The sequence below is a fragment of the Abramis brama genome, assembly GCF_963993115.1.
Source record: "Abramis brama genome assembly, chromosome: 15".
Taxonomy (NCBI): Eukaryota; Metazoa; Chordata; class Actinopteri; order Cypriniformes; family Leuciscidae; genus Abramis; species Abramis brama.
In genome coordinates this window covers 16,586,271-16,593,770 of record NC_139977.1, presented here as the reverse complement: position 1 = coordinate 16,593,770, position 7,500 = coordinate 16,586,271, and the positions used below count along the sequence as shown (strand labels likewise).

Genomic DNA, 7,500 nt, shown 5'->3' with positions numbered 1-7,500 from the left:
TGTTGACCTGGCTGTATCACTAAACTGCACTCAGATGCATATTTACAAGTGCCTTTCTGTTTTTAAGGGTCACATGAAATCTTAATTTACAGTATAAGATTGAGATAACTCCAAAAAAACAAAACAAATCATGCTTAACCAAATTTAATCAGTCCATGAATCTGTTATATACTTTTATTTTGCTTCCTCAAAACATGAAGGCCGGCGTTTGTAAGGCTGTCACGTTTTAGTGGGGAAAAGTGGTCAAATGGTTTATATATATTTTTTTTCTTTTGGCCAATGCAATATCAGAGTACAGGGTGGATAATATAATGCCCATATTTACTGTAAATTACTATTTAAATATACAATATTTACTCAATTCACTAAAAATACTAGGAAATTCACTGACAAAGCTACATTTTGGAACGGACACTACCCTGAACAGTGCCAAATATTGGCTAATTAATCAGCTTGGCTGATATATTGGTCTATCAGTTCTCTGTTGCTGGTTTCATATGTTTTTGTTTTTTATCCTAGCCAGACCTTTACTTGAAGGTTGTTAGACTTATATTCAAGTTTTCAATCTTTGGTAATCAGGTCAGTGGGGCAGTGCTCACCTTCATGTAAATGTTTTCTCACAGTCACATTTGCTTGCACTTAATGTTGGTTTTTTTTACGTGTTGTGATCTGGAAGAGTTTATATAATTACTCTGTGTAAGGCTTGAATGTCCTGTCCACACATTCAGGATAAGTGTGGGATATTGCCTCTGTAATAAAATGATCAAACCCCCTTCTGCCTCTGGTTACAATTTTATCCTCTGTGGCTTGACAGGCTTCAAGCTGTGTTTATGTTCAACATGTGCTTATGACAAGCATTTACTGGAGTCATCTGAGGTCAGGTCATGTAGCCGAGAACATTTCATATCCTCTTCAATGCAGTCAGTCAGAATATATGATGGTTTTTGCGCAATAAATTACAGTGCATCATTCATGAAAGAGTTGATGCTTATATAAATCATATAGATTGTAAATATTGCACACATCAAGAGTATTTGAGCTGCTTTTGGTAGTCTGGTTGTAGAGTGAGCTCTTCTCTTGGATGCCCTCTGCATGCTGATCACAATAAAGCAGAGCTAGTTAGAGAAATGAGAAAGGCCGACAAGCCAGATGGGAGACTACGATAAAACACGTTTATAGCAAATTAATTGTAAGAGTGTCATCATAGTGCTTTCATAACACAAGGTGTTTTTAATATAACACCTTAATGTTAGACTTGTGGTGTTTAAAATTTACCCTTTTTGACTTTTTATGCATAATTAGCTGTTCAGAACATTTATGAGCTAGTTTCTCTAGCAATAACATTAGCGACACAGGAATTATCTGAAAACTGGAGAGTGGTATGAATAAGCTAGGTATATATATATATATATATATATATATATCATTGGGTGACATTGTTTGCTTTTAGACCATTGTTAGACCTAACAGAGACTTGTCCAAGTACCCACACTTGCGGTCTTTGCACTTGACCACTTGTCTGCTTGCATGACGTATTTCCTCTATTTGCCCCAGGTGTTCCAAGTAGGTGTAAAGACTGCAAGTGTGTGTAGAACTTTTGATTACTCGATGGGACACACTTATAGTCTTGCAAAAAATACAAGTGTTTACAGAGCTTTTATTATCTTTTCAATACTTAGCATTTCTGTTCAGTAGTTGCTATGTAACTAACACAAGACACAAATTTAAAATTGTGGTGCTTCTAATTAAGTGATACAAACAGTTGTAAATGTTGTACAAAATAGGCCTACACATACCATACTCATCTTTGCACCAATAAAATGTGCAACACTTTGTTTTTACCACCAGATTATGTGTATCGAATTAATTTACATTACAGTGGAATGTTTTACTCGACATCTCGTGATTTTGGGGCACATGAGTTCCCGTCTCCCGAACATAATGCATGATGGGATACGCTTAGCCTTGAATACCGCTCCAAAGCGGTAATCGAGATAGTGTGGGTTTAGTGTGCATTAAGGGCACTGCACTTGGGCATTTTTGAGACATGGGACAGTCTTGCGCACTTACTTCCTGTTGTGTGGGTATTTGGACAAGGCTTTAGAATAGAGGAAAGTACTTCTGCTTACTATCTGAGCTTTCATTCAGTTCTTTGCCATTGTATCTGGCTGCCAAGTGCCTTTGTTTTAAGAAAACATGATGGCCATAAAACAGAACTTTTGAAATAGTGTGATAGTTCAAAAATGTGAGGGGACACGTCATCACCTAATTACAATTATGCTTCATCCATGAGTAATATCGCAAACTTAAAGCACAAGTGTTTTTTGTGGTAGATGATGTGAGCTACACAAGATTTCTTCTTCCCTAGTGTGTGACATCATCTAGATCTTTAAATGCGTCACTGGCCCTGCGTGAAGGCAGACTAGCTCGCTAACCAGTCAAAAGACACAGACAAATGGGAGCTAGTGCCCAGTCCTGCAACAGTGGATGCAACAATATCATCGGCTGTTCCCCTATGTGCAGAGACATCGGTGAGTTGTTTCCAGGCAAGTGCGGGAGGCCCCTGGCAAACAGAACCCGACCCCCACCCTCCCCTACCACTGCAAAGCCTGGCCCCTGCTGTCGGGGTCCTCCGATGAGCAATAAAAAGGGGCCGTTGTTGCCGCTGTGGTGGAGGGAAGATGAGATGGACGCTTCTGTTTTTCTCTCCCTGAATCTATCTCCTGATGCCCACAGAAGGGAAAAGAAGAAAGAAAGAGGAAAGGAAGCAAAGCGTGGCGTTCTGGGGCGTTCCGCCTCCCCCCGCCTCTACCCCAGAGGAGCTGTGTTGAGGAAAAGAGAGGGGGCCTGGGCCATGTGATGGGGAGAGCATGCGGACATGGTTCGGCCCCCAGGCAGAGGGAACGGGGTCTGCTGCATGATTAATCTGGCTGAGGGCAGGAGGACCGCCACAGGCCTGCCGCATTAACTCCCTGCTCTCCCTCTACACACACACACAAACAAAAAACACACACCCACAGAAAATCTGGGTTGATGGCCAGAACGTGAGCCAGTGTGTCCACCTGCAGCAGAGGCAGGGTTAGTTTGTTTGAAAAGTAGAGCGAGCCTTTGTTTTTGCCACAGGCTCAGTCTCGCCTCTGTCACATGAGAGGCTGCATGCAGGAAGTCACAGGGATGTTTGTCTATTGACATGCTGCTTGGACATGGTCACTGGATGTTAAACTTGTGCCTCGGAGCAGATAAGAAAGTCCCAAAAGATTAAGAATAAGACAAGAAGAGGTCTTTCGAGGAGATGAAGATCAGAGGTGTCAAGTAACGAAGTACAAATACTTCGTTACATTACTTAAGTAGAAATTTTGGGTATCTATACTTTACTGGAGTAATTATTTTTCAGACGACTTTTTACTTCTACTCCTTACATTTTCACGCAATTATCTGTACTTTCTACTCCTTACATTTTAAAAATAGCCTCGTTACTCCTAGTTCATTTCGGCTTGTTTTCATTCCGGCTTGTCGTCGTTAAAAAAAAAAAAGGCCAATTACACAAACGGTTAATAGATCTGAGTCCCGCCTCCTGAACACACATCGCTAAACTGATTGGCTTTGTGTTTTCTTTCTAACTTGTGAGAGGCTGTAGTCGGTTGTGCGAAGCGCCAAAACTCCTCCGAGTCCTAAGGAAACCTAGATGCGGTAAGCGAGGGAGAAATCAACAGTTCTGTGCTCAAGAATACGGGGCAAATCGCGTCAAATATTGATTTGGGGACAGACGTTTTTACAATATAATGGCAATCGTAACATAACACTAACATCATCGTTAGTGTGTGTGTGTGTGTGTCAAATCAAATCAAGTATATTTGTATAGCGCTTTTCACAATACAGATTGTATCAAAGCAGCTTCACAGTATTAAATTAAAATAAAATAATACAACAAGGTTTGTTTCTAGTGGAATTTATTGATTGATAGAATAAAAATTAAATATCCCCAAAATGTGTGAGAGAGAGAGAAAGAGTGTGTGTGTGTGTGTGCGTGAGAGAGAGAGAGAGAGTGTGTGTGTGTGCAACTCTACATTATAGGGTCAAAATATCCCCACAAAGATGTCAATATCCAAAATCCTTGTCCTTTTGGGGATTTTTTTTCTTCTTCAGAAAACAGCTTATAAATCAGACTTGTTTTTTGAAAATGTAAAAATGCAGACAGTTTTCTGTGATAGGTAAGGTTAGTCTATAGGGGGCTAGAATACACAGTTTGTTTGTACAGTATAAAAATCATTATGTCTATGGAAAGTCCCCATAAAACATGAAAAAATAACATTGCTTGGTCTGTTGAAGGCTGGTCTTGTTGAAATGAGAGGCCTGTTGATCAAATCATCCCAGTCTCATCAGCTGGACTGAAAGAAGTTTCAGTGCTCTTAGGACACTGAAAACATGGCTCAGAGCAATGGTCACAAGTGACACTTGACAGTATTGCTGTGTGTCGTGTCCAACAGGACAAACTGGACAGTATTGCTGTGAAACATATGCCAACAGTTAATTTCTGTTAAATGATTAGTTCACTTAGTTAAAAATGAAAATTCTGTCATCATTTACTCACTCTCGAGTTGTTTCAAACCAGTTTCTTTCTTCTGCTGAACACAAAAGAAGATATTTTGAAGAATGTCGATAACCAGACAGTTGATGGTAGCTATTGACTTCCGTAGTATTTTTTTTTTCCTACTATGTTAGTCAATGGGGTCCATCCACTGTCTGGTTATCGACATTCTTCAAAATATATTCTTTTGTGTTCATCAGAAGAAAGAAATTCATACAGGATTGAAACAGTTTGAGGGTGAGTATATGATTTTAATTTTTGGGTGAACTATATCCCTTTAATGAAAGATGCAGACATGTGTTTGGCTTCTTCAAAAAGCAAGGAACAAGACAGTATTGCACTATTGCATTGCACTATGAGCGGAGTAAAGTTAAGTCTCTGTTAAACTGCCACCATGTCTTTATTAGTTATTTGTAACATTACAGAATTAAATAATTTACGTATTGTTAAGGTCAATATAGACTAAAAACCTTAAAACATTACCCTATTAATTTCCTGATTCCTCCGCTTATTTAGCTTATTTATTTAGAAAATTAACTTTCTATGGGCATATATACGGCTGAAACAGGTAGCCTAATGCATCATCCCAAATTTTTCAACATCAACATTTTAATATAATTATAGTCAAATATGGCCTTTAGAAAAATGTGTTTTTTTGAGGAGCTGGAGTAGTGCACTATATAGGCCCCTGTGGCGCGGCCTAAGCTTTTGTCCTTAATGGCATTTTTTTCCTTACATTACTTTTACTTTTATACTTTAAGTAGTTTTGAAACCAGTACTTTTATACTTTTACTTGAGTAAAAAGCTTGAGTTGATACTTCAACTTCTACAGAAGTCTTTTTAAACCCTAGTATCTATACTTCTACTTGAGTAATGAATGTGAATACTTTTGACACCTCTGATGAAGATACATGTCAACTTAGTATTCAGTAAGGTGATCATTTCTGATATGTACTCATTTGTATATGGGGTTTCATTCAGTTCGGTTCTGTGTTAAATAACTTTCATCAAATACAAACTAATGTTTATGATTTTCCACAGGTTGGTCTGAAAGCACTTTGTGGTCAGAGTCAGACTAGTTCTCAATGTACATAATGCAGCAGTGGAGATCTTTGGTCACTTGCTTGTCAGCGCCAAGCCCAGGCAGACAGAGGGTTAAACTCTTGCAGTCCAGCCGCATTAACTGGAAAGGAATGAAGTGTCAAGCGTGTTCTCACCGCAGCGAAACGGTCGAAACCCTAACCCCCCCACCCCCACCCCCCCAGCAACCTCCCACAGCCGTGACCAAATTATTTCCTAGCCTCTTGAGATTCGCCTCGCCAGACAAAAATCTGCAGCGCAGCCCTGATTCAGTGCACAAACATGCAGCCTCCCTCATCTCTCAACGCCTCTGTGCCGCCACTTTGAAGAAAATAGGCCTCCTTTTTTTAACGGGCCTCCGTTAGGACAGCTCCGTCTGTTTACACTTGACAGATTTAAATGCTCCCAAAAATGGCACCCACAAACAACTTGGCTTCCTCCATGCGTGAGGACCAGTTCAAGAGTCTGCTTTTTGTTTGACTTCGCTATCTCTCTCCCTCTGTCAGATTCGCTTTTCCTCAGGTTTGGACTCAACACATATTAAGCAAGAATAACCAAAAACTCCAACTAATAGTAGTTTTGAATTTTAACAGTAGAGGTGGGGAGGGGGGTAGTAGAGTAGTAGAGTGAACCCGCACAGCCCTGCCAAACCGCTTTAAAAAAACCCTCTGTTTTATTTATAGTGTGCTGTATCCATGGCAACCAAAGAGGTCAGGCAAGCCAGGCCTGTGTTTCACCCTGCTCTGGGGATTAGGATTTCACAGAGGTTTTCTGATGTGCAGAAGGTGGGCTGGAGCTACTCACCAACTGAACGCCACCGACTAGTGAGAAAACTGAATTCTCTGGAGTCCTGAGGAGAGGCTGGAGATCTGCTGTGGGAATTCTGGGGAGAGAGAGTGGGTGGGGAAGATGGGGGCTCCAGCAGACTTACGGAAATGTAGAGAAGTGTGATGCCAACCTTAATGAGCTGGTCTAGGCTCTGGAGAGCAAGCCGGTAGTGCTCACTTGGAGTTGTTTTTGCTAGTTCTCACTGATACCCAAACCAACTGATACCCAATCAAACTTTAAGGCTGTTGGCAAAAGCAAAGCCATAAATATTTACCACAGAAATTGTTCCAAGTAAACAAAACATCTAACCTTCTCTGTGTAGAGATGCCTGACAGCAGCTGAAGTCATTTTAAATGGATTTGCAACAATAGTGTCACAATACACCAGTGAAAAGGGTTCAAGAGAGGAAGGAGAGGTTGCAAGAGCTTAGGGAAATTTGGGGCAAAACGAGCAGTCCTCAATACCAATACAATCTGGAGTTATTCTAAAGTAGAGATTTACCTATTTTTTTGCACATCAGAACTGTCCTGGGCTGTCTGAGGTCATAAGCCCATTACTCATAACAGAGAAATGATAGGTGGCGGAAAGAGAGAAACTCTGTAAAGCGGAAGATTTTTGTGGCCTTGTTATTTTCATCCCAGGCACTGCGTGCAGGAGCCGTTCCAAATCTGTGCGTGGGAGCCAGTTGGAGTAGACCAAAGAGAGGGAAAGGGAGAGAGAGAGAGAAAAAAGAAAGATTTGGAGGGGGTGCTTTGACATGCTCTCCAAGAACGGCACCGCTTGAGCATGTGGACTTCCGGATCCCTCCTGGAGTGCACGCAGTCAGCGTTGCTAGGAGACAGACTTCCGTGGGGTTGGTGGAGGATGACGCCTGGCAGGGTAGGTGGTGGAGTATGATTGTATGATTGGCCTCCACTCTTTTGGTTGGAACAAACTCAGTCCACAACTCTTCCTTCACAGTGTTGTCATTCCTCTTACCTCCACACCTGTGATGAAACCCCCAA

The 7,500-nt window shown here is 41.1% G+C and overlaps 1 protein-coding gene across 1 annotated transcript in view; it reads left to right on the top strand.

Annotated features, from left to right (window-relative positions):
* The window catches only part of LOC311096761 (uncharacterized protein), a 20,865-nt gene extending 20,092 nt beyond the window's left edge, over window positions 1-773 (top strand). The window contains exon 8 of the mRNA XM_084136087.1: window positions 1-773. This exon is cut by the window's left edge and continues 492 nt beyond it. The gene's annotated coding sequence lies outside the window, so the exon portion shown is untranslated.
* The last annotated feature ends 6,727 nt before the right edge of the window (window positions 774-7,500 follow it).